The 27,690-nt window shown below is 46.3% G+C and overlaps 1 pseudogene; it reads right to left on the bottom strand.

The window, feature by feature from the left end:
• LOC144798130 (claudin-7 pseudogene) overlaps positions 1-25,978 on the bottom strand; it is a 38,368-nt pseudogene extending 12,390 nt beyond the window's left edge.
• Positions 25,979-27,690: the final 1,712 nt, after the last annotated feature.

Below are 27,690 nucleotides of genomic sequence, written 5' to 3'. Positions count from 1 at the left end.
AACAAAGCAATACAATGTGGTGTAAATTAGAAAGTAGTTAAGGTACCAGCACAGTGGGCCCCAAAACAAGTCAGGGGGAGAGGTATCCCCAAGTGGAATGCTGCTACGCCTGATCAGCACCGGCCCAGTGTTCCTACACCTGGTATTCATGGGTACGGGAACACTGGACTTGATTTTATTGGTTGGTAATATTTCATGATACTTTGACAGTAATAGCAGCCAAGCCTCATCCTTCAGTCCCTGTTGTCCTTTTTCTATGATCATGATTGAACATGCAATGTTCCCCCCTGGCTGGACGTCCCTTGCCGTCCGCAACCTACTAGACCCTCTTTTCTCCCACCTACAACTCAATCAATCAATCAATCAATCAGGGTAGGTAAAGCGCAACTACTCACCCATGAGGGACTCGAGGCATTGGGGGGGGAGGCTCCGTTGATCGTTGGGGTCACCCGAAAAGCCAGGTCTTGAGGTCCTTCCTGAACTTAGGCAATGTGGGAGGGTGTTCCAGGCTCAGCCCACCCGACACAGATTTACCAACTCCAGATGGGAAATGTGTGAATGACACAACTCACAGCTGGGATTTTGGTGTGGAATGCCACCTTGTAACAAAGGGTCTGCATGGTAATTCCCCATTCCCTGGGAATTAACTCGTAATTGCAGGAATTTCATAAAGAAATTCTAGCGAGCAATCATAAATCCAGCTTCCTGGAATTCTCTCATTGAATTTCTCTATACTTGTAATGTAGGTCACAGTGTCAGGCTGGGCACAGTTTCAAATAAGTTATATTCAAAGAGACAATTAATTGATGGAAAAAGGTGATACTCATCCATGATATTGCAAAATTATTCAAATATTACATTGTTTTATGGTGTTGTAAATACAAGATAACTGTATAACAGTAGTTTTGACCCACTGTTTCAAATTTCAAGTAAAACTACAATTGCAGCTAATAATACATCAATATAGATATTGCTGTCTAATACAGTGCCTAATATGGGATTAGAGCATCCCGAATATCCTCAAATTGTCACAGATATGGGAACTGATGCACAGGGAGATATAGTGATTTGCTTGGGTTCACAGTGTGGTGAAGCGAGGAAGACTGCATAGTTTCGCAGATCTATAGGTTCTAGGGACAGAGACTCTATCTCCTCTCCAATCCCAGACAGGCAAGGCGGTGATTTAACCAAAGACCAACCACTCTGCACACGGCACACGCCAAACCATGTGGTGTTGTCTCATTGATGGAAGGACTTCGTCAGAGCAGGACTGGCTGAAAGAAAGTGTAATCAGGAAATATATCCTGAGGTTGCACCTCTGGGAGCAGCAGGCAAGAACCAGCAGCATGAGAGGTTTGGTGACATCCATCTCTTGACACATATTGTCTTATGTATCTAGACTGACATCTTCGCTCTAAAAATATAGTAAAAGACTGCAAAATCCTGGGGGCAAGAGAGAAGGGTAAATGGGCTTAGCTTTAAACGCATAAAAATAGCTGCATGTCTCCGATGCATCTTATTTATTTATTAATGCATTTATTTATTTACTTACTTATTCATTTATTTATTGAGCGCAGCCTAGCCACAGAGGTAGAAGTTGCTTTATGTCTAACAGTTCACAGAGACTAGAACACCGTTATCACTACAACTACCACCTGCATACTGGGTGGGTATCAGCATCACTGGTACCAAGCTTCTAGACAGTAGAGTCCCAGGGTAGAACAAGTCGGGAAAGACGCATTAGGAATTATGAGAAAGCAGGCCTGAGAACGCTCTTATGGATTCTGAGAACCAGTCCCACAGCCTGGGGGCAAGGCAGGAAAAAGCATGCTTTGCAGTTAGGGTGTTTTTTGGCATCTCAGCCTCTAGATGTGGCTCTCAATTCGTCCTAAGGCAGTATCTGTGGCCTCTGGCTGTTAATGCAGGAAGAGAATGAACTAGAGGTGGAAAATCTTCTGAGTACACTTGTCAGTAAGATCTCACACGGAGTGCAGTGTCCCCATTCTGCCTACCTGTGTGTGAACAGGGGAAAAAGCACTAAACCTGGGCCTTGATTCAGCAAATGAGCCCGAGTTGTGGCCATGTCTATAGGTTGTAAGCCAGAATATTGAGCAAAATATGTCATAGTGCCCAATTATTGCATACAAAATATTGAAAAACAAAATATTGTGAAGGTAAGTATGTATAGGCAGGTATAGATGTACTGTTCCTAACTCCATATCTATGTACTTTGAACATATATATATCATATTATATATATATATATATATATATATATATATATATATATGCATATATATATATATATATATATATATATTGTATTGTAATTGCATTTATATGGCGCTTACTACCTCTGACGAGGCGTTGAAGCGCTTATATATATATATATATTTGTTTGTGAATTAATTATAGTAAATCTATTTTAACCAATGCATACTTAACTTCACAAAATTGTGCTTCTCAAAAATCAGGCCTAAATATATATGGCCTCAATATTTTGGTCCCACTATCTTTTGCATTCTATATTCTAGCTGAATACCATATATTTCTTTTGGGAAATGGTGATCATGGAAATATTTTTTTTAATTCCTAAAGAGTTGAATCTCGCACAACATGTTACCTGTGCGCCAAAATGTCCCCTTCTACCTCTGACAGTGACCAGAAGTTTTGTGAGTCATACAACTCCACTGATAAAATTTCGTACGTAAAGCATAAAATATGTAGACAGCCAGTATGAAGCTGGGGCATCCCCTCTCATTCTGCTACAAAGAGGTCTAAATGTCTAGACCAAAAAAACAAAAAAGAGGAAATCTCACAAACCACTGGCACTTTGGAAGTGGTACAACACCATTGCAGTAATGTCTACCTAACCTAGGAGATAACGCAAAGGGAAAAAATGTTTAGAACACAAATCAGATCTAAAAGCGACCTCGATACTAGAAGGGCAATCACAATAAAATATGCAAAAACCAAACCAAATCAAGCATTAATTCAACAACAGAATGCACCCAGAAAATAATAAAGATTCCTTAAACCAAACTTCCGAATCCCAGAACTTAAGGTAGGCTCACCGGATGGACCCTTTGAGTCATGAGCGTTGTGCCAACAAACGAGTGCATTCTGGGATTTATAGTCTTGGTTTACTGCATTCAATTAGACCTGAATGATACATTGCAATCCTTTGGGAAAGTATTGGTAACGATAGTTTGAAGAGGAGCAACTGGTGGGACACAACCTTCTCCAATCAGTTACTGACTCAAAAGGGTTCCACTGCTCTACTGACAAAGAAGTGTGAATGGAGAAAAGGAATTAATTATTCACCATACTGCTGTGACATAAATACTTCAAGGGAAGAAAATGGCAGCATGTGGTACTCACAGCGAGGATCAAACCACCCCCCAATTACATCTGAGCCAATATGATGGAGCAAAACCATTGAAAGCACCATTTAACTTGGGAAATTCTCCAACGTGCAAGTTACTGCCAGGTGATGGGAAAACTGGAAAAAATTGAAACAAATTCTCAATCCACGAACAGCAAAAAAAATAGACCTTCCCTTAACCAAAAACACTTCACATCGCGACGGACGCGTCTTTAGATGAGAGCAAAGCCCAACCAGGCCAAAACAAAAAAACAAACAAACCTGCCATGCCCAAGATGTACAATCCGTCATTGCATACCTCCAATTCCAAATTAGATGAATCTCCAAATACAGGTTGGTGCAATTTTCCATAAATGACAGTTATCCGGTGGCACTTGTCGGTGTTCACTAAAACACCGAATTATACATTTTGTGTGACATGAAACCAGCGACGCTGTTAACTGAGGCACTTTTGTGGCTCTCCTACACAAATGATACTGCGTCATACAGGGAATGAGGTAACCTGCTCAGTGGGTTCATGCGGCTGCTGCAGAACTCTGTGAGTGAGCTCGGACCACTCAGCCTTCTGTAATTGTGAGGAAGAAGAAATGAACCCCTCTGAGCTGACGAACACATTCACCTGCCGCTAACATCTCTAGAAAGCGCCTTGACTGTGACAGCAAGCGTCATATAACACACATTATTCATTCTACGGTCATTATTAAGGGTGAAATAGGCTCAGTTCACCATCATCTCTTAAACTGCCCCCACACCCCCCAGGCGCGTGAAACAATGGGTGTCGCGCGGCTCGGCACTACGCACACTGGCGCGTGCGGCCGCCGGACGTGGGATGCACTGGCAAGCCTCTTGTTCAAGATGAATGTCAGGCTTGTCCGGCTCCTCAGGGACGCACGTGCATAACTGCGCAGAAAAAAACATCTTAAAATAACATCTATCCGCGAAACACCAACCGAGACGAGCGGTGTGGACTAGTGATTTATTAGTACGTCAAGCACTTGTGCACGTCCTAAAATGATAACCAATACATGATACACATATGTGTGTATACATAATTATATATAATACATACATAAGCATAAGTGCATTCCTACCTTGAGCGCACAGCAGATGCTTCACCAAAAGTAGCGCTAATTCGTGTCCCTCGGTCTTTAATGCGCTGTAGGGCGACAGGGAGCCTTGCACATGCTGGCGGCAGGTCCCAGAGAAGTGCGGAGGGAGGGGGTGTCTCTGTGTCTTTTAATGTTCCGTCCAGGACCAGAGAGTGCCCCCAGGCCTGGGGGGCCTGCCACTGTCTGTTGTGATGCCACAACCTCCTATTTTTTGTTGTCGAGCTGTGTTTTTTTTTGTGTGAGTTGCTTACAAAACTTTGCTCAAGTTCAGTTGAATGAAAGGATTTTTTTCCCCCTCCGGGAGGAGGAGCGAGCAGGCAGCGGCCGGCAGCTCTCTGGACCCTATCCGATCACAAGCAGGCGGAGAAGGGCGACTTTGTGATTGGTGGCGAGCAGGGGGGAGGGAGGGTAGGGGACAATGTAGGAGAAAAGAGGAGCTGGTCAGTGAAAGGGAGAGAGAGGGGAGGGGCCGCTGGCAGGTGGGTGGGAGGGGGAGTGAAAGTTTTAGTGGAAAGTTAATGAGGTGTAAATAAATCCCTTATTCATAGGGGAGGTCAAGTTACAGGGAGAGGAGAAAAACAGAGTCCAATGGGAACTTGAAAGGAGGGAAGTGATCTGAGATAAGGCTACTGTATGACGGGGGGGGGGGGTGAATACCAGCCCTCGAGGGGGAGCTGGGTACTGTACCAGAGAGTGGGAGGGGGAATGAATACAGGGCACTGAGGGCTGGAGTGCTCTCTGCCTACAAATGAGCCATGCTGTCTTAGACTGCTCTCATATTCCCTCCAGTTCACCTCCTTGGGGTGGGAGGGGAAACAGGGAGAATGGACCGGGCCAGGTCGACTCACCCCCTAACGTGACTGACCTTACTCCAGCCCCACTTGCTTTTCAGAGGCCCCCCAGCCAGAGTGACCCCCTCACACCAGGTTGTTGCCGACCCTGTTTCTTTTCACCCTCAAATCCTTGTTTTCAAGTGTGTTTGCCTCATTAGTTTAGGAGAAGCAAAGCAAGACTGCAACACCCAGAATGCACCAGGGGAGCACACAAAAAGTTCAGGACTGGACGATTATGAGGTAAACAAGAATGGGAAATGGCATTAGTTCCAGATCTGGTCACCAAACTTTTGCCATTGTCAATGGTTTTTGCAAAACTTTGTTGATGGGAAATCTGCCATGCCATCATCACTCAAGAAAATACAAATATTGGCTAAACATGAAAATATTGTTGTCTCTCAAAATACACAGCTTTTTAGTAGTACATCGCTCTTAAGGGTACTACTTAGTGTGTGAATGTGTTCCTTGTGAAAGGGCAGAACGCCACACCTCACTGTGGAGTTTGCCAATGACTGAAGTCGGCTGCCCTACTATCCCATTCCGTATGCTGTAGTTGGCAGTGGAAGAAAAACATGACTGACACAATAATTGGCCATTGAATAAAGAGGACTGTCAGGAAGCCCCAATAAATAATACATTACTTTATAATAGATAGTACATATACTTTTAGGAACCTGGCAAGGTCTTGGCTAATAAAACACACAAGATGATGGACGGAATGTTGCACAATGGTATAACATCCACCCCCAGTCACAGATCTGGGTTTAATCCATCGGAATTTTGCTCACCAAGTCACCGCAGTTCAGACATGGCCATATGCAAATCAGTCTTGACCCTGTAGGTCATGGGAACAGTCCAGACCGAACTGCCAAGCCATGTCTTCCCTGGACCGGAATCAAGCATCCTAGGACCGGTTTCTGGCTATCAGCCTTCATCAGCCAGGATAGCTTGACTCCAGTGGCGTAGTGAGCACGGGACCCACGCCTGGGCATACCCTTCCCACATAGGGTGTACAGCAAAGCACACAAGATAATGGATGGAATGTTGCACAATGGCAAAACATTCACCCCCAGTCTCAGATCTGGGTTTAATCCATCGTTATTTTGCTCACCAAGCCACTCCAGTTTAGACATGGCCATATGCAAATCAGTCTTGACCCTGTGCCTCATGGGAACAGTCCAGACCGAACTGCCAAGCCATGTCTTCCCTGGACCGGAATCAAGCATCCTAGGACCGGTTTCTGGCTATCAGCCTTCATCAGCCAGGATAGCTTGACTCCAGTGGCGTAGTGAGCACGGGACTCACGTCTGGGCATACCCTTCCCACATAGGATGAACAGCAAAACACACAAGATGATGGACGGAATGTTGCACAATGGCAAAACATTCACCCCCAGTCACAGATCTGGGTTTAATCCATCGTTCTTTTGCTCACCAAGCCACCCCAGTTCAGACATGGCCATATCCAAATCAGTCTTGACCCTGTGCCTCATTGGAACAGTCCAGACCAAACTGCCAAGCCATGTCTTCCCTGGACCGGAATCAAGAATCCTAGGACCGGTTTCTGGCTATCAGCCTTCATCAGCCAGGATAGCTTGACTCCAGTGGCGGTGCCGCGGTGCTCATGACGATTTTGGCTCTTCATGACCACGCCCTTTCCCATGGAACGCCCAGCACAGCAGGGGAATTATCCCCGGGTGGGCATTCCGTAATGGCAGCAGATCGCCACCGTGCTGCATGACGCGCTCAGCTCGTTATGGGCAACCTAGAGGTTAAGGGCCAACTAAGCAGCACACCCACCACTATACGGACAACTCTCCACCTTGATGACATATTGGTACATATTTAATCTTACAATAGGTCTCACACTTCAACAGGAAGCTGAATGAATCAGTTAATGTTGGAAAGGCGACCCCAGGGGAGACAGAAGGTGTCTGACTGTCCGCCCCGAGACCCACCTCTCTGTATGGAATAGGCCGAGCGCCGTAGGGAGGCCTCCTTGGCGAGGCTCCTCTCCTACAATCGTGACAGCGGAGCAATCACACTACTTACAGATGGACACCACACAGGAGGAATATTCACAAGAATCTTTATATAAGCAATTAAGGCAAGTCCTTTGCAGGTTAGCAGGCAAGGATCGAGGGCCTCGAAGATGGTTCAGTTCGGTCAGGCCGCGACAGCATCAGCAGGGCCTCGAAGGTGGTTCAGCTTGGGCAGGCCGCGACAGCGTCAGCAGGGCCTCGAAGGTGGTTCAGCTTGGTCAGGCCGCGACAGCGTCAGCAGGGCCTCGAAGGTGGTTCAGCTTGGTCAGGCCGCGACAGCGTCAGCAGGGCCTCGAAGGTTCCAGGTGCAAGAGTTCGGATCAGGATCAGCCGCGACGAGGTCAGCAGGGCTTCGACTCCAAGATACAACTGAAGTCCTAATCCAGGGCTGGCCCAGATATAGGACTGGAGTCCTTTGATGTCCGTACCCTCGCGCCTGGGGTTCAGAGGGGCCGGGATGAAGGTGTCCAGACACCCAGCAGGGGGGTGGAGCCAGCGCCCAGGGAGGCTGAAGGGCGATCGATACCAGGCGTCCGGGGACGGCTGGAGGCCCCTCGAAACTCCCCTCTTCCGGGCTCCGCCAAGTGGCCACTCTACCACCCGGGAGGATCTTGGTGCCTCGATGTCGGGGCTTAGCTGAGGCCGGGGCCAGGGCTGGCTGCGGCCACGTGCTCGGGACGTGATGGGCCCAAGATGGAGTCGGCCGGAAATGGTGGCCTGGCATGGTCGCCAGACCGGCGGGGTTGGCGAGCAGGGTCCGCCGGGGTCCCAGGGGGGAGAGCCGTGGGTTGCCAGGGGGGCTGCTCTCGTCGAGGGTTCGTGTTCAGGGGGGTCGACAGCGGGTCGACGGAGGGCCGATGTCGTCCCAGGCCCGCCATGCGGGAGGGGTAGGACCACGCCACGAGGCCGAGTCCAACAGTTACTATCTATGTAGGGCCATAGTCACCGGAAAGCATAAATCTATGCATTGTTTACTTACACCCATGATTTGAACAGATCTACACAATTCATGGAATCATGAGAATCCAAATGAGTGGTGTAAGAAAGTGGGATACTTTGAATTTCCACTCTCTCAACATTCAGAGCTGTCCTCAACCAGCACATTAGCCATTGCAGTTATGCCACGGCATAATATAGCACAAAATAGCATAACATTTGGGTCTACCAGTCTCCATTTCAGTAATAACTGCCAGAAGTATGCCATGAAGTTCGCTAAAGAACACGACTGGGGAGGAATTCTGGCACAACAGCAAAAAGGTAAAGCAACCGTGGCAATATTTGCATATTGGTTATCGCTGCGTGGCTCAGATGTGATAATGGCAACTGCACCCAAATTGGGAGGCAACGCCGGATCGAGGCAACTGCTTGAGTGAGATTACCATCAATTAAGTCAGTTGTAGAATGATAACTGTGCACTCCTAGATATTTGAGTCTGGACAGCCACATCAAATCTCTGCGGCATTCAGCCGTCCACTACAAAAGGAACAAGAAGGATTTGGCCCAGTTGATTTTGAAGCCAGATATCTCCCCAAACTTGTCTAGCATTTCCATAAGATACAAAAGGGAAGTGTGGGTGTTCCACAGGTTACTGTAGTATATTCATGTTATGTGCATAGTGTTCCCCTTTACCTTGTTACTAACTGATCCACCAGTGTGAGTGTTCTGGGTGGAATGTTGACATGAGTGGAATGCTTGGTTGCTTGGTGTGAGAGAGACAGTTGGGAAAATGGGCTGAGCAGCTAGCAGGCTGCTCCTGGTAGGGCTGCTATCCCTATTACTATAGATGTTAAGAACTGAATAAATACACTAAAGACATCTCTCAGCTACGTTTGCTGTGTCATCTGTTTGCAAGGAACTCTGCTTATTACAGTAACTGAGTGTGTTGTTCACATACATTAAGACTATGTGCCACCTTCTAAGGCCAGCATGCCCCACTGGTGATCATGCATGCGCAATATGCATGCCTGTGGCTCTATGACTAGTGCAAAAATATTCAGAGATAGCTGGCACCCATGCCTGGTGCCTCTGTGTATCTCAGATTTGTCCGAGATTGTCCTCCCCATCCTTACCCTTGCTGTCAGCCTGCAATAGGGCATCATCACCCATTTCAGGAATTCCCAATGTGTCCAAAGACCACTAGGCGGTACGTCCAGCCTAGGGTGCCAAGCGTAATTTTCATGTCCAGCGGCCCTGGCACATCCCACAGTCTACAAATATTGAGAAATGTAATGCAGCCTAGCGTAAATCCATTTCGGTCAGCATGCAGTAAGCCACCTATTATCGGCATCAACCTTTGTCTAAGAGATTCACCGAAATTTTATAATCTAAGTTTAGAAGTGAGAAGTCAATAGGATCGGACATCCAATGGGTCAACATGACCAGTTTTAGGGAGTACTTCAATTATGGCTTCACTGAGCGATTCAAGTAGTATGCCCTTGTCTTTCGCCTGCCTATACATTGCTAGTAGCTTTGGGGTAAGGTGTGTACTGTAGGTTACATAATACTCTATGGGGAAGCCGTCCATACCAGGACTTTATTTTGTGCCACCTGAGCTATAGCCCTGTGTATCTCTTGTACCTGCAATATCTCCTCCAGCTCAGCCCGACCCAAGGGATCCAACCGGGGGAGAGGGAGCGCATGCAAAAAGCCCTGAATTTGGTCCTTAGTGGTTCCATCATTAGCCGCATATAGAGTGCGATAACAAGTGACACAAGTTGTATTTATATCCTTTTTAGCATTGAATATCATGCTGTCTGGATCATGTACAGCCCTCCAAGGCCAGTGTGATGTTTCCTCCTGTGACAGCAGCGCAAGTAGTTTACTTGCACATTCACCTTCTTCATACTGACGGGCCAAATATTCCCAATATCCAGTTTCATTAGCCTGTCAGTTCCTGGTGCATCCGTCTAAGTTCATGGAGTTGGCAATGCTCTTACTTTGTTACGAAGCACCACAAAATAAACTGGAATTGATTCCAGTGAACAAGTGATTTGCCTTACTCGTTCCGACACATCGACAAGTTCTATAACAGTAATGGGGAAAGGGTTTCCCATTATCATGAATGAGTAAACCCCACCAGATCAGCTCTATTACCACAGGTTCGCTGAGGCCTCGGACCCATTACCCCCCACCCTAAGGTCATGAAGTTTCCTCAGGACTAAGTTGAGATAACATTTCCAAATCGTGCAGGCCCTTCTCAATGTCAGTAGTGTCTGTCTAACGCCCCACCTAATGCAGTGGACCATTTAGGAGCCTCCCATTCTGTGGCTTTTGTCATAGTCAAACCCTCATTAGTGTCAATGTATGAAGTGAAATAGGACGCTATAGTGTCGCCATAGGGTGTATCCTGCCATACTGCTGCTCTGAGCCGCCAGGTCAGTATCTTGGCCTGTGCCCTGCCCCACTGTAGGGACAACACCAACGGGCAATGAGCAAATGTGGTGCCGGCCAGGTACTTCACTCATAAGGAGCACAAACAGATCTCAACACTACAGAGTACTAAATCCAGTTGTGTCTGAACATCATGCACTGGGGAGTAAAAGGAGTACTGTATCCCAGTCGGATGCAACAACAGCCATATGTCGTATACCCACCTGTGCTCCATCCAGTAACCAAAGTGTTGTGTAAGCTGAGGGCACAAGGCTCCAGCCATCAGTGGGGTGGACCGATCCAGATCAATGTCCGGGACACAGTTAAAATCACCTCCATATACATTTGGCACCTGATGAATCCACAGGATGGCTGTGTCAAGTGATTCAGGAAATCTTAGTGTTGTGTGTTGAGTCCGAAAGCGCTATCACAAGAGGGGTTTCCATCTACATGCCCTTCCAATATTACGTATCTACCATCTAGATCAAATGTATGCGACTCTGCAACATTTGGTACCCCGAGGAAATCCAAACCATCACTCTGATGCAAAGGTGGAGAAAGCTGTGTAATATACTGTCCCTCTCCATCTCTTATTCTGCACTTTTTGTAATTTTGTGGCTACCAAATGTGTTTCCTGAAGGCAGGGTACACATTTGGTGCTCCGAACAAGCTAGCCCTTGGCCTTTGAGTTAATCCCCCATCCCCTCACATCTCACTTGCACAACACCAGGCCATTATTAATAGCCACTATCATACCAGAGCAACCATGTTGTAGAGTGTCCTGTCTGCCTCATGCTATGTTGCCTGCCAGGTGAGGGTTGAGAGGAGGACCACAGACCTCCCCATCCCCAGAGGCACAAGGTCCAGCAATGCCAGACTCAGTGTCAGAGCCATGATCCAATGGCAGGACTGTGAAGGGGTTCTTGCCATGGAGTAGAACATTTGCAACACATTGTGCTCTTTCACTGGCCACTTGTTCCGATATCGGTCTGCTCTTCCGTTTCTGGCTGAGTCTCCTGCCCGACCTCTGAGTCTCCCAACCCTCACTGTGATGGGCAATGAGAGGAGGCAGTAACCCGTCGTTCCCTTGTAGCCAGGACCAGACCTCCTCAAGGGATTGAAAGAAGTGTGTCGCCTCTCCGTCCACCACTCTCAGATTGGCCAGGAACTAGAGGGCGTACTTGAGGCCCCTACAATGGAGTAAGTGTTTAACCGCTGTATAGGAGCTACTCCGCCGCTGCACCTCAGCCATGTAGCTGTGATAGTGGAAACTTCATACTGCCATGGGCCCTTTGCCCTGAAGAACTGTAGTATATATATATAGTCTCTGTCTCTAGTTTAGGAGGCATGCAATCACTGGGCGTGGGGCCAACCCTGGAGGCCAGGGCTTACCCAGAATGCGATGATCCCTCTCCATGGAAAATAATTTTGGGACCTTCGTAGAAATCACCCTGGTCAGTAACCATTGCTCCAGGAACAGCTACACATTCTGCCCATCTGCTCACTCCGAGATTCCCACAAGGTGGACGTTATTGCATCTCGATCGTCCCTTAGCATCTTCTGATCTTAACTGTAGGCATGCCTGGGAAACGTCAGTAATTGCACGTTGAAAGACTTCAGGTTAGTGAGACCCACATCGATAGTAGGCCAGCTGTCCTGTCTGCCCCTTTTCTGCAGCATCAAGACAAAGTGTGAGCCTCTGACCACGCCACTAGACACCTCAAAGTACCTCTTCACCCGCGCCCCAGAGTCGAGTATGAGGGAGGTGACAGTGCCTACGGGGTCCTGAGACCCTCAAAGGCCGAGCCCATCCTCTGGTTTGCCCAGACTGGACTACCAGTCACCGCCTGTAGCCTCTTTGTGCAGGCCCCCTCAACTGTGAGTGTCTCCTGCAGCACAAACCCGATGCCTTAAAATCACCACTGCACCGAGCCCCACAGCCAGAGGAGAAGTTGACTAACAGTGTACATGCGTGCCCGAGCATCTCAAGGACTGACCCTCCCTGTGAGCTCACCAGGACTAGCCCCCAGTACCAGCTTGCAGCCACTTTTCAACCTGACCGTTCCCTATTGAAGTGAATGGGGCACCCGACGCTGAAACACACCTGCCCAAATGCAGTATATTTTCCCCCATATGATAACATTACCGCTTCTAAAATTGCACTGTGTGAACTTTTGAAACTTGTAAAAATTTATATCTTGAAATTATTTACCTGATTCTAATGATCTTGGTATCAAAATTCATATAAAAATCTGATGCACTTAAGTCAACATCTTCGGCGAAATCAAAGCTAAGCTTCTGATGTAAAAGGGACACTCCAGCACTCTTTCTTATATCAGACCCAGGAGTCTATCCAGTATTTCTGAATCGCCAATTGCCCCACTGGTGGCAGCATGGCATGGGTGGTATGCAGGTGGGGTGCAGCTGAGGAGGAAGCCCTCCGCTATGAAGACTTTCACAATGTGCACAAACAGCCTATCTCCCCCCTAATGGGCTACCCTCCTGTCACAGTTCCTACAAAGGGTGGGGAACAACGACCTTCCCCCATGATTCACACCCTGTGATCTATCGCCTCCGAGATGGGGACCCCTGTGCTGTCTGCACCCCAACATGCTCCTCCACCACAGACCTGCTAGCTTCAATACACGCCCACATACATTTCTCCACTGCAGACGTGACCTGCCGCTGCCTCCTAGTTTATCCACCCTATCACCACCCCAGTTCATGGATTTACCCCAGATTGCATCACTCCAGCAGTACACTCCGGTCATTTATATTGACTCGTTAGCAGAGTTTGCATGTACATTGCTATTTCACGAGCCCTTATTTCCGTGTTCATGCTATACACTGCTATTTTTGTCATCCTGATGGACTCAGCCAATTGTAAATGTTTTTCATAAAGAAAAACTTAATACATATATTTTTTTAAAAATAGAAAAAAAACTTGTACTTTGTGGACAAGACGATTCAATTTGAAATGTCACCCATCCTTTATAGGAAGACATTGGAGAGTCTTCAGCGCATACATGGTGTGGTCATGTTGTTTCAATCCGTCCGAAGGAGACAACCACAATGGTTCTGGACTCTTCGACGAATATTGATTTGTTGTTGAGTCCCATGTATATGTTATTACAATAGGGAGGATGGAAAAGGCCTGGAAAAGAGCTGGGGAATGTTTCCCTTCCAGTAAACATAAGTATTTGTTTTCCAAAAGATATATACACTTTTGCTTTGAAGGGAAGAAAAAGCATATCTTGTCTGTGTGCCTGGATCAGCATCTCCTCTGTGGTGGGGCCAGGCTCCTCCATACAACAGTGCATACAGACCCTGCCAGACAGGTAGCATCACTTCCCCCACACCTTTGCAGAGGAAAAGGATTACTACCTGCTTGCCCACTGGCCCCATCCACCCACATCCTGCCACTTAGCTTCTGCACTAATGATAACTAGGGCCCAACTTCTCCAATGAAAAATTGAATATTCTAGGGTTAAATGTGTCATACCTTACTCCCAAATGACACATCATCTGCTACCAATAATCCACTTATTTTATGTCCAAAGTATCATTCAGCAGTCTTAAAATGTCACACTTCTTCACTGGAAACAAATCCTATCCGAATATCCCTTGTATGTTGCAATGTCCCTTATGTTGCCAAAAAGTGTGGTATGAACTATACTTCATATGACGCAATCACACATTCACATGCAACTCACATGCAGCTATGTCAATAAACCAAATAATTGTATTTCTCAAAATATACCATCTTTGATTAGCGTAATTCGCTCAGTATGAATTGGTGACTCAAAGGATCCCAAATTTTCAAAAAATTGACAGCACCTCCTTTTTTGACAGAGCTGCTTTGGCATTGGTCCTTTAAACGCCCCACACTAAAGCTGGATAAATCACAGACCAGGGCCATAGCCTCACTAGGCATGTTCGCACCCTTCCAGTGTGGTTATAGTTATTAATTATAGAAAACGGGCACAAATACCATCCAATTGTAATTTTTCCTTGGGAATTTCATATATTGAAAATCAAACAATTTCACAAATGCCCTGCTTTTGGCAACTGATTGAACCCCTTTCCTAAGAACTGCAACGCATAGGCCCTGATTCCGAGTGAAGTCGCGATTTACAGGACCTCATAAATAGCGGTACCCCAGATACCCTATGTATTGAGTGTAATAAATACCACCTATTATGAATTTTTGGGGGAATATCCTTCGAATTTTCTTTTTTAGCGCACCAAAATCTGCATGGTTCAGTAAATAGCATACACATTTCCATCGTTATATTCAGTCAGGTTTTCCCTTTTAAAATTTAAAAAAGGTTTCGGTGTTTAACGCATCCAGTAATGATCGGATATGATACATAACTACCAACTCGTAATTCCAACCCATGCACAAACAGGGGTTTAAACACGGTTTGAAATACACCGACCCACTTGTAATTCAGGTCCATTGTTTATTACTCTAACAATGCTGCAATTAGAAGTAAAATGTGGAATTTAAGAGCTCCCTAATTTTGATTGTTGCTGTCTGATGCACTGTTAAAGTCTATTGTTAACCTGTCAAACAATTGTGTGCAGTTAATGAGTAAGGAGAGCTGTAGTGTTAAGAGATTAGCTACTTGCTTCATGAAAAGGCACACTTGTCTAACTGGAATGAATACTTCAATAGGATCTTGCATAATAATAAAAGCTTGGAAAGCAAAGTCTCTGAGTACATTTGGAATTTGGCTCTTTTGAGGTCATCTGCAAGGATGTATTTGTTGTCACCCAACCGATGATATTCCTGGTAATTTCAATCTTAACATTCTGCTGTCAGAACATACATGTCCCCCCATATTCCTAGTACTTTTATTTTTATAAATTCAGTGCAATTTGCTGAAAGAGCTATGTAAGTACATTGAAATTACAAAGCTGTTGGGCAAATAAGAGACAAATGAAACTTCACACATCATAAAACATAAACATTAAGTGAATGTTTAAATTTGAGAATTATTTCCTATGAGATGAACATTTCCAAAAGAAACAGTGTGTCATTTACATAAAGAGGGAATGTGTGAAATAAGATCAATCATGCAAAAATATGAATGCCTCGTTTGTGTTAAATTGGTTGATAAATACAAGTTAAACCTAAGCACCTCATACAACAAAACCTATTAGATCTTATTACACCAATGTCATAACAGAATATCAAATGTATTTTGGATTGATACATTAAAATGTGGGTTGTGGTGATAAGCAATTCTGAAATTTAAATTTAGCAGGCAGAAAACAAACAAATGCCGTATTTTCTTGAATCGATTTTTAAAATAAATTTTATTGATACAATGAAATTCTTGAAATGTATTCCTGCGCATATTTATCAACTCATCAAGGAAAGATTGGACATACTTTGGAAAGGCCTGTTCTATAACTGTAATCTGACAGATGTGTTATAACCCTGTTCAAAATTGAGGTTAGATTGAGATGGATAAGGCAATAATGTTCTTTCCGGTATTAATTCAAAATAATATAGAGCTATGGTGGTGTGTCAAATTATGTGACTAGGTGGAGTTATAAAGAACTTGTTGCAAACTGCAGCACCAAGTTGTTGATTCTTACCAAGAAGAATCAGCAGGAAATTACAATACTGATAATGACAGAACTAAGTGATGACAAAGTGAGTTAATCCAGGAATTAGCCAGACAGACTACATAAAATGAATTGGCAATGGGAAGATGAAAGATGAACCAGAACAAAATACAGCACCAAGCTCAAATTCGTAACATGATATTTTTGATATATAAGTTATGAATGACAGCAAAAGGCTATTATTGGATGACTTACCTGAGCTACTGGTATTTTCTTTGATGCATTCTATAGCATTGCTTTTTAGTTTCCTTTGGAGAAGGTGATCAACCTCTTGCAAATCTACCTTGGTCTTGTTCCAATATCAACAATCGAGAACAAAAAGCTGGGCCCAGTACCCTGAGAGTGGGAGAAGAAGCAACCTAAAATGGTTTTCAGCATCGTTGAGCCTCATCAGTGAGTTGCAGTTTGAGACCGTAAGTCGCAACAAGCCAGGGACCTAGGTCTGCACATACTCACACCCAGAGGCGCAACTAGAGCCAAATTTCAGGGAGGTGGGGCTAAGAAAACATTTCGGGAGGGGGGGGTATTTCTTCCAGCAATAGGCAGAGTGGAGATGCAGGGGATCTAAGAAGAGGTGAAAAAAAAAACAAAGTTTCGTTAACATGTAAATGGTCTTTTAAAGAGCTGTGAAATACTCAGGTGCAGATGTAATAAACTGGTCGCCTGCCCGGGAAGCTGTCTCAGCCCGGGCTGCCACACACGACGGGGGTGCTGAAGTCCTTTTGAGCCCAATGGGCGTTGCGCACCTGCTCACACCATTGATGGCAATACAATCACTCAGCAAAAAGTCTTGGATGGAAATGCTTGACATAATCTGCACCAATGGAATTTCATCTGGGCTCACTCTAGACTACCATTTCTTTTGCTCGCCTGTATGATAAGTGGCTGATTAGTCTCTGGTTATACTGGTTTTCTTGGCTAAGCCTGCCTATTGGCCTAGTGGCCTTTATATGTCAGCATTTTCAGTCTAACCTGGATGGAGTTTGCCAAAACAATCCTGCTCATGCTGCCAGAACTGCCGAGCTATCCGCTGTGGACCTGTGTGGATTGTGGAGTTATTGCTCCTACATCAGTTCTTAAAATGGCTTGTGAGGGGACTGGTGTGTGGCATGTATACATTCGGAGCACTCTTCTTCTCTGTGCCTGAGTGGCCAGAAATACTCCAGCTGGAATCTCAATGATGTCCCATTACTGTCCAGAGGAAAGATTTCCCAGAACCATGAGGTGGGCTCCCGACAGGAGGATATTTGTGGGTGTGTGTTTGAGTTGTATACAAAAATAGCTATTTTTAAGAGCACAGATTAACTTTTGAAATACAATAAAATTGTTTTCACACTCATAAATGGCTATATTGACAACGAGGTTGCTATGAGAGTAAGTCCACTGGTTGGAGGAGGGCATTCCAGGGCAGAAATGCCCCAGGACTTTGTAAAGATCCATGAGTTTGCACATTTGATGGTCCTCTGTAACCCCTTCCCACCCTGGAAAAACAGTCAGAGATTTACTTCGGGGTAGGGCAGCAGTAAATCTAGTTCCAAAATAGAAAGGAAAAGGGAACTCCCCCAAAACTGGGACAGGTATTGGGTGAAGAGTTTCTCAACTTGAGAAAAAATATTTACTAGGTGAAAAAAAAAAATACCAACAGATGTACTTTTTTTTCTCATTCGAAAATATACGGCTGTATATTTTCCGAGACAAAATGCAGTTCGTGAAAACTTTTCCCGATTACATCTGGAAATCAGTGACTGCAAAAGGTTTCCAGGAATAAGATGGAAAAGTCTTGTGAATTCACAAAAAGTTGTAATAAGTAGTAACAGTCGTAAATCTTCATCCATGCTGGGTCAGAAACCTGCAAGAGCAGATTTACTACTTTGCCTGTTAATTGGAGCCCAGACTTTGTACTGTTTGTCTCAAGACAACACTGCACCAAGCTGCTGTGCTGCCTTGCTTCAAGGGGAGAGTGAAAAAATGTGCCAACTCTACTCAAATGTCCTGCGTTTATTCTCTCCTCAGCGCAAATCCTTAAAAACCTGGGGCCTTATTTATGAAGGCCTTGCGCCACCGGTGCGTCACTTTTCCCCATGTTAAAAACGACGCACCGTCGGCGCAAGGCCTCCATAAATCTGCCCCCTGGCTCTTCCCCAAGTAGTTCTTTTTATTCTGGTCTAGCCCCTCATATGATCAATTGTCTTTTATGCTGCAAGCGCCTTGAGACTTTGCGGTGATAAGTTGCGCTATATAAAAACTTTTGACATGACATGACATGACATCCTTGCGCCATAGTGCAAAGGCGTGTGCGTGCTCTGAAGCATAGACTTGTACTGGAAGGAGTTCCTTCTAGTACATAAACTATGCGATACGGCGTTTCCGACTTCCAATGTGTGCTCTGCAATGCAGAACACATGAAAAGTAAAAAACGAGGAGAAATGAAAACATTTGTCCTTATTATGTCTGCCCCGAGGAGGCATAAGACTTTGGCTCAAATCCTTGACCCCTAATGCAGTGCCATCGTAACCTATGGCAACACTTGGCAGTTGCCCAGGGCTCCATGAGCATAGGGGCCTCAAGCAGACCAGAATTTAACACATATTTTTCTGTGAGTGGTAGTTTCGGCAGGGCCCAGTGCACTGATTTGCCCCGGGGCCTATAATGCTGTTCAGATGGCCCTTCTTCAATGTTTGTAGATTCCCTGGAAACACATGGGTGATTGTGTTGGAATTACCGTGCAACACCCATGGAACACCCGCTTGACGCAAAGTAACACAATCCATTTATAAGAAAATCAAAAAAATTAAAGTTTGTAAAACCACTGTCTACACCTAAACTCTTTTTGTGTACCTTTTACAGAGGGGAGTGGGTCTGCTTGGGAGCCCTTTGCGTTTGTGAACAAGTTACCACCTTCTTTGAGGTGTCAGTAAAATATTAATGTTTTGTTATAACATTTCTGTCACAAATCATTTACATTTGCCATTCCAAATCAATATTTAGAAGGGACGCTATAAACATGCCTCCTTCCAAATACAGATTGGATATGTAGCCATTAACCAAAATGGTGATTAAGTAATATGTTACTGATTAGCAGTTTGCATATCATACATACTAAAAGGACTTTTTGTGATCGCAAATGTCCCGATTCTGCAAATCGGACCCTTTGCAATAGCAAAAACCTTTCGTACATCTGGCCCCGAGCTCCTTCATCCTCCTTCCCCTTCCCTTTATCCAAATCCACGAAAAGCCTACTGTGCTGATAATAAGGTAGAAGGAACTTCCTTTGGGCATACCCATAGAAACGTGCTGTTCTTTTCAAATATTTATAAAGGAACCATCCTTGTCCTTCCAGCCCTCATTAAAGATAATACATTTCTGAAATGGCCCTGTTGTGATTCATTCCAGCTACCATGAAAAAATGGATTACCTATATGGCATCCATTAGATGCTTATTAGACATACAGAGACAGACCTCCAAGGACCATGCAGCGTTTACCTCCCCTGTGGTTAATTTGTAAAAAAATAAGTGTGTGGGGCAATGTTCCCTCTAACTTTTTTCCTCTGTGTGCGGCAGTTTAGGGTCTCTGTGCGCTGCAGCCATGGCTATGTGCGCCAGAAACCAGACCGCGCGTGTGTGCGGCGCCAAATATCCCTCCAAACATTTGTTAAAAAACTGAAAAGACTGTGCTTTTCCACACACACAGCGCCATGTTAAGGGTCTTAAGTCAGATTTGCAATTTGGATACACAGAGGCTTATGCTTGTTTAAATTTGCTGAGTGACGTTAACCATGGTTATGAAATGAGGCTATGTCATCTAGAAGTGCGTTCATATTTTGGTTTTCTTTTGAGGCAGCTATCATTTTGTCCAGCTGTTGCTTCGCTGCTTTTTTATGTCAGTGTGGTTACGTCTTTCTGGGTCCCTTGATTTCTGGCCGTGCACCGGCGCTGAAATATTGCTCATGCACATTCGGTATAGCTGCGGTTTCTCTCCTTTGTCGCCTCCTTTGAAACAACGCGGTACAAAAGGGGGTGGTGATGGACGGAGCATCTGAACCAATCAAACACTCACACCCAGTCAACAGATCTGGGTATCATCCATCACCGTTCTTTAGCCCACTCTGCCACCCCAGTTCATACATGGCCATATGCAAATCAGTCTGACCCTGTGCCTCATGGGAACAATCCAGACCGAACTGCCAAGCCATGCCTTCCCTGGACCGAATTCAAGCTTCCTAGGACCGGTTTCTGGCATTACAGCCGTCTTCAGCCAGGCTTGCTTGAATCCAGTGGCAAAGTGAGCAAGGGACTCACGTCTGAGCATACCCTGCCAATTTATGGCGAACAAAGCGGTACAAAAGGGGGTGGTGATGGACGGAGCATCTGAACCAATCAAACACTCACAACCAGTCAACAGATCTGGGTTCAATCCATTACCGTTCTTTAGCCCACTCTGCCATCCCAGTTCAGACATGGCCATATGCAAATCCGTCTGACCCTGTGCCTCATGGGAACAGTCCAGTCCGAACTGCCAAGCCATGCCTTCCCTGGACCGGATTCAAGCTTCCTAGGACCGGTTTCTGGCATTACAGCCGTCTTCAGCCAGGCTTGCTTGAATCCAGTGGCAAAGTGAGCAAGGGACTCACGTCTGAGAATACCCTGCCAACTTATGGTGAACAAAGTGGTACAAAAGGGGGTGGTGATGGACGGAGCATCTGAACCAATCAAACACTCACACCCAGTCAACAGATCTGGGTTTAATCCATCACCGTTCTTTAGCCCACTCTGCCACCCCAGTTCAGACATGGCCATATGCAAATCAGTCTGACCCTGTGCCTCATGGGAACAGTCCAGCCCGAACTGCCAAGTCATGCCTTCCCTGGACCGGATTCAAGCTTCCTAGGACCGGTTTCTGGCATTAAAGCCGTCTTCAGCCAGGCTTGCTTGAATCCAGTGGCAAAGTGAGCAAGGGACTCACGCCTGAGCATATCCTGCCAACTTATGGCGAACAAAGCAGTACAAAAGGGGGTGGTGATGGACGGAGCATCTGAACCAATCAAACACTCACACCCAGTCAACAGATCTGGGTTTAATCCATCACCGTTCTTTAGCCCACTCTGCCACCCCAGTTCAGACATGGCCATATGCAAATCAGTCTGACCCTGTGCCTCATGGGAACAGTCCAGCCCGAACTGACAAGCCATGCCTTCCCTAGACCGGATTCAAGCTTCCTAGGACGGGTTTCTGGCATTACAGCCGTCTTCAGCCAGGTTTTCTTGAATCCAGTGGCAAAGTGAGCAAGGGACTCACATCTGAGCAAACCCTGCCAACTTATGGCGAACAAAGCGGTACAAAAGGGGGTGGTTATGGACGGAGCATCTGAACCAATCAAACACTCACACCCAGTCAACAGATCTGGGTTTAATCCATCACCGTTCTTTAGCCCACTCTGCCACCCCAGTTCAGACATGGCCATACGCAAATCAGTCTGATCCTGTGCCTCATGGGAACAGTCCAGCCCGAACTGCCAAGCCATGCCTTCCCTGGACCGGATTCAAGCTTCCTAGGACCGGTTTCTGACATTACAGCCGTCTTCAGCCAGGCTTGCTTGAGTACAGTGGCAAAGTGAGCAAGGGACTCACGTCTGAGCATACCCTGCCAACTTATGGCGAACAAAGCGGTACAAAAGGGGGTGGTGATGGACGGAGCATCTGAACCAATCAAACACTCACACCCAGTCAACAGATCTGGGTTTAATCCATCACCGTTCTTTAGCCCACTCTGCCACCCCAGTTCAGACATGGCCATATGCAAATCAGTCTGACCCTGTGCCTCATGGGAACAGTCCAGCCCGAACTGCCAAGTCATGCCTTCCCTGGACCGGATTCAAGCTTCCTAGGACCGGTTTCTGGCATTAAAGCGGTCTTCAGCCAGGCTTGCTTGAATCCAGTGGCAAAGTGAGCAAGGGACTCACGCCTGAGCATACCCTGCCAATTTATGGCGAACAAAGCAGTACAAAAGGGGGTGGTGTTGGACGGAGCATCTGAACCAATCAAACACTCACACCCAGTCAACAGATCTGGGTTTAATCCATCACCGTTCTTTAGCCCACTCTGCCACCCCAGTTCAGACATGGCCATATGCAAATCAGTCTGACCCTGTGCCTCATGGGAACAGTCCAGCCCGAACTGACAAGCCATGCCTTCCCTAGACCGGATTCAAGCTTCCTAGGACGGGTTTCTGGCATTACAGCCGTCTTCAGCCAGGTTTTCTTGAATCCAGTGGCAAAGTGAGCAAGGGACTCACATCTGAGCAAACCCTGCCAACTTATGGCGAACAAAGCGGTACAAAAGGGGGTGGTTATGGACGGAGCATCTGAACCAATCAAACACTCACACCCAGTCAACAGATCTGGGTTTAATCCATCACCGTTCTTTAGCCCACTCTGCCACCCCAGTTCAGACATGGCCATACGCAAATCAGTCTGACCCTGTGCCTCATGGGAACAGTCCAGCCCGAACTGCCAAGCCATGCCTTCCCTTGACCGGATTCAAACTTCCTAGGACCGGTTTCTGGCATTCTGGCACCATACCCCTTTTGTACCGCTCCTTTGAAACAACAGCTGTCGCCGCAGCAGGGATGAGAAATCCCCGCCTGTGGTTGGCTAGGGCGGTGGGTGGCGCATGAAGTGAAGGCCGAGAGAGAGGAGGTACAGTGTCACTGGCCCGCGCACAAGGAGCTGGTGTTGGTAGATATCTAAGGCCTGCCAGCTGCTGGGAGGCATACTGTGGGAGGGGTGGCACCATGCCACCAGAGCTCAGCTGCTTCCGACAACGGCGCAGTTCCTCTTCGTCCCACCTTCACCCTCCACCCTCGGTTCTCTTTTTGGTACTTATTGCCTAATTGGCCTGCCTCCGCCCTGGCTTCTGTCTCATTGTCACCTGTCCCACAATTCTCTCTGATGCCCAACCTCTTCTGGTGTGCTAATAATAATAACAGGAACAATATTGTCTTTTTGTATAGCCCTTCATATACCACTCCTCATTTATAAGGACTGGAAATAGCAAGCAATATTATGCAATCATATAAACTCCAAATGCACGTGGATGTGGGCAGTGAGCATTTAATTAACTTCAGGGTGATGCATGGCTACATTGTTCCAGGCCCTCTGTGCCCCATCATCACAGCTATTCCAAGATATCCGCATACTCTTTCTTTCACATAAAGAAAACTCTGACATTCTAAAAGTATTACTTCTTGTACGTGTGCAAATTTCTGAATATTAAAACAGATATTATATTTAGTATTTTATATCAGAGAGACCCCCCTGGGGCCAAATTCTGAAACACTTTCAGGCCCACAGGAGTACAGGGGCCGCATTGACTCCCTCGTGACTCCAGCAGGATGGGAAAAATATTATAAAACAAGAATTTGCAATGCAATAGGTCACAAATTTGCGACGAGTTTGAGCTACTGGTATTGTAAATGACAATGCCTTTTATTTATGTGTTGACTTTAAAAAGTATATAAAAGGCATTGTCATTTTACAATGCTCATAGCTGAAACTCTCGGATATACGAGACCTATTGCATTGCAAATGCTTTATTAATCTGCTTGACCCACACAAAATAAAGGACTCACACACCACAATTTGTAGGGAGAAGTCAGCAAGGAGACACCAGAGCCCTCCTTCGCCCTGTAACAAAGTGCCTAGTCCTGGAGCATGTACGGGGGGAGAAGAGATCGAACTATAGAGAGTGGGGCAAACCTACAAATGGAATGGAGCATGGTTTTCCGTCTTGTCCTCAAAGTTAATTTCTTGATGTCGCTCGCTGTCACCAACTATTCTTCAGAATCTCTATATTCCTTTGAAGGACATGTCAATTCCTATCCTCTCGTGTCTCTTGATCCTTCACTTTTTATCTAATTTCTCCCTCAGGCCTTCATACTACTCCTAATATTTTCGAATCTCTGCCTTTCTATTTCTCATCTCTGTCTTCTTAACACGTTTCTCATTACATCTCGTTTCTATATGCATCCCTCTCTCATGTTTACACTTGAGCCTTTATTCCCCACTCCTCTCTCTTGCAGTCTTAATGTTTGGCTATCCCTCAGTCCATGAGCTCTAATGTAACTTCAGGGCTTTTAATCAGATACATTTTCCTCATAGTCACACGCATTTCCACTTTATTAATCTATTAATGTACTGATGCTCATGGACTGTATGGAGCACAAATGCATGTTTAGCTGATGTCTCGCATTTTCATTTATATAACCCAATCCTGGAGGCATTATCCAACCATGGGGCATATTATCAAGGGGGTTTATCTCCGCTTTTTTGGCTTTAAAAACCAAGAAAGCGGAGATAAAATGATCTCCCTATTACCTAGCTGTCGCTAACACCAGTTAGCGACAGCTAGTAGGAGATATCGTCCATCTTGGGCCCCACTTTGCATGTCAGTGATATTTATCACTAATGACATGCAAAGTGGGCGTGCCAAGATGTTAGCGACTGGAAACAGTCGCTAACATCGCTATCTCCTATTACCAACTTTTGGAGATATTCGCGCTAAGCGCGAATATCTCCAAAAGCTAACACCTGCCCTGAGCAGTTCTTAGCCACATTATCCAATGGGAGGTGGATAACATGGCTAAGAGCATTAGCTCGGTAATGCATGAATATCGCTGACTTTTCAGCGATATCCATGCGTTGCGGCCGATTTTTATCGCATTTGCGATAAACCTTGGTAATAGCAAGGTTTATCTGCGATAAAAATCTCCGCAGCTCAGCGGTAAATTTTTGTCTCTAACCATTGCTTGGTAATATGCCCCCCAATGACTATCTGCAACATCTGCATTATGAGACACAAGGGATTGCAAAAGCACTTGTGCCTTCGCTGCCTTCGATTTGGGGTACTTGCGGCCTGTGGACCCAGACTTCCTTGGGCAAGAGCAAGCGAGCAGAGCACCGCCGGGGGTCACCACCAACGACCCTGCCCAGCCAATCAAGATTGCAGATCCACACTCATATTTGGTGTTGACCGGGGTGAAGGGGTTGTAGAAGTCCTGCACAATCGTGTTGCCGTACCATGAACATGCAACAAGAGCAGCCAGACCTCCCAGCAGGAAGATGATGCCCCCGGTCATGGCAATGCGCGCCTTCTTCACCTTGTCGTCTGTCATCACACTTGGTACATTTCATGCCCACAGCGGACACCACACTGAAACCACCATCAGCGCTCGCGTGGCCTGTAGAGAACCGGACAGCGCCAGGATGCTGTCTTACACCTTGCACTGCATCTGGCCCGTGCTCTGGATGGCGCAGCTCATCCACAGCCCCTGGTTGAAGGCGATGGTCGTGATGATGCTGTTCCCAGCGTAGGAGCTCATCTGCCACTGGGGCAGGATGGTGGGCACGATCAGCCCGATCCAGCCCAGCTGCGCCAGCACGAAGCCCAGAATCTGCAGTCTCGAGTTCGCTATGATTGATCCTGGCCTCTGCAGCACCTCCCCTCCCGCTCCGGCCTCTCTTCCCCTGCTCGGATCCTCCGCCCTCTTCCGCTCCGAGCCTCTGTCCGACCGGCGTCTCCTCCCTTTCTCTTCAGAGTCTGTATTCATATTAATTGCAGCGCACACGGGCTGCAATTAATATGAATACTAACTCAATGGCCCACAATCAGCCCCGCATCTGTGCACTGTTAAGAAGAGCACAGTGTGAAACACCGCATGTGCTAAAGCACACGCCGTGTTTGAAACTCTGTTTTTCTTTTCTTAACAGTGCACCGCTGCGGGGCTGATTGAGGGCCATTGAGGTAGTATTCATATTAATTGCAGCCCGTGTGCACTGCAATTAATATGAATACTAACTCAATGGCCCACAATCAGCCCCGCAGCGGTGCACTGGCAGGAAAGGAATAGAGCAAGTGCAAGGGCCATTTGCACGTGAACGCGAACAGAAAATGATGGGTTTTCGCGCCGCTCGCATGTTAAAAGCGGCGGCGCAAACAGTCTCAGAATGTGCGCGCTAAATAATGAGCACTGAGCGCTTGGGGTGCCTTCACTGCGCGCGCGCGGGCGCGCAGGTTATTGGGAACAGTGGTGTGGGGTCTCGTCAGGAGACAGCTTGCACCAGCCCATTTCTCCTGTTAGCGCCGCCTAAAACAGAACCAACTACTAACCACGAAAGTGGGGAAAGGATGTGACAAAGTGGCCAGAGCTGCTGACTTCGGAGCTGGGGAACCAGGTTTGATTCTCAGTATCGGCTCATCATCCTGTGATTCTGGGCAAATCACTTAAGCTCCCCATAAATGAATATGTCCTTAACTGGTTCTCATGAAAAGTGCCAGTGTTGATGATTAACCCCTTGGCTGCGCCGCCGATTTTGCGGAAGCGCGGCACTTCCGCAAACCGGCGGGGCCGCGTCGGCCATTGGCCGACGGCAGCACCAGCGAGGTAGTGCAGCCGTCGGCCAATGGCCGACGGCAGCATGGAAGGGGTTAAGTGCCTGTGATGAGCACCGGAAACCACAGGCTCAAATTAAGCCCTGTAGCTCCCTAGCCCCAGCATTCCCTATGACATCAGTGGATTCCATTCCTAGGTCCATCCCTGCATAACCAGAGCACCCCGCCCCCTCTTTATGAGAGCAACAAAGCATAAGTGATCATCTAGTAACAAGAAAAATCTGCATCTCGTGGCCACGGAGTGTGGTAGACAAGGGTGAACTGCCAGTGACAGCAGCCGCTGTAATAGAGGAACTAAGGATACCGTACTGGCAGAAGAAGGAGGTCTGCCCTCTTTTCTATTCCTTAGTTCCACCTCTCTGGGTCTGCTTGTGTAGCGTACAACCTGCTGGTCCAATTGCGATGGCCGCTCATGCAACATGCCCCATGACACATGGGATAAACCATTACTGCATTAACTGAAGGTCAAATATATAGCAAATAATCAATGGGGAGTGAACCAGATTCTCTTTCAAAAATGTTTTAGAGACCCCCACTCACTACTTTCCATCCGAGTTGTATATGATATCACTGATGTACTCGTAGCGGATCGTTTCATCATCGGGTCTTACCTCCACCAGAAGGAAGAGGGTCTGGATACAGAAATCTGGTGGGATCTGCAAGAGTGAGTTAATATTACCTCCTATAACAAAAGAAATACCATTTTAATAAAACAGGGATGGGGTAAGGTTAAAAAACAATTGGATGTGTTAGGAACATATTATTAATGAACTTTGAGGAGTTTTATACAGCACTGAATTGTCACTTTGCGGGTCTAAGAATTGATAGACAGAATGTGATTTTGTGGAATAAAACAAGACGAGAGTCCAG

The sequence above is a fragment of the Lissotriton helveticus genome, chromosome 12, assembly GCF_964261635.1.
Source record: "Lissotriton helveticus chromosome 12, aLisHel1.1, whole genome shotgun sequence".
Taxonomy (NCBI): Eukaryota; Metazoa; Chordata; class Amphibia; order Caudata; family Salamandridae; genus Lissotriton; species Lissotriton helveticus.
The sequence above is the reverse complement of the archived record's forward strand: the minus strand, read 5'-3'. Positions and strand labels throughout refer to the sequence as shown.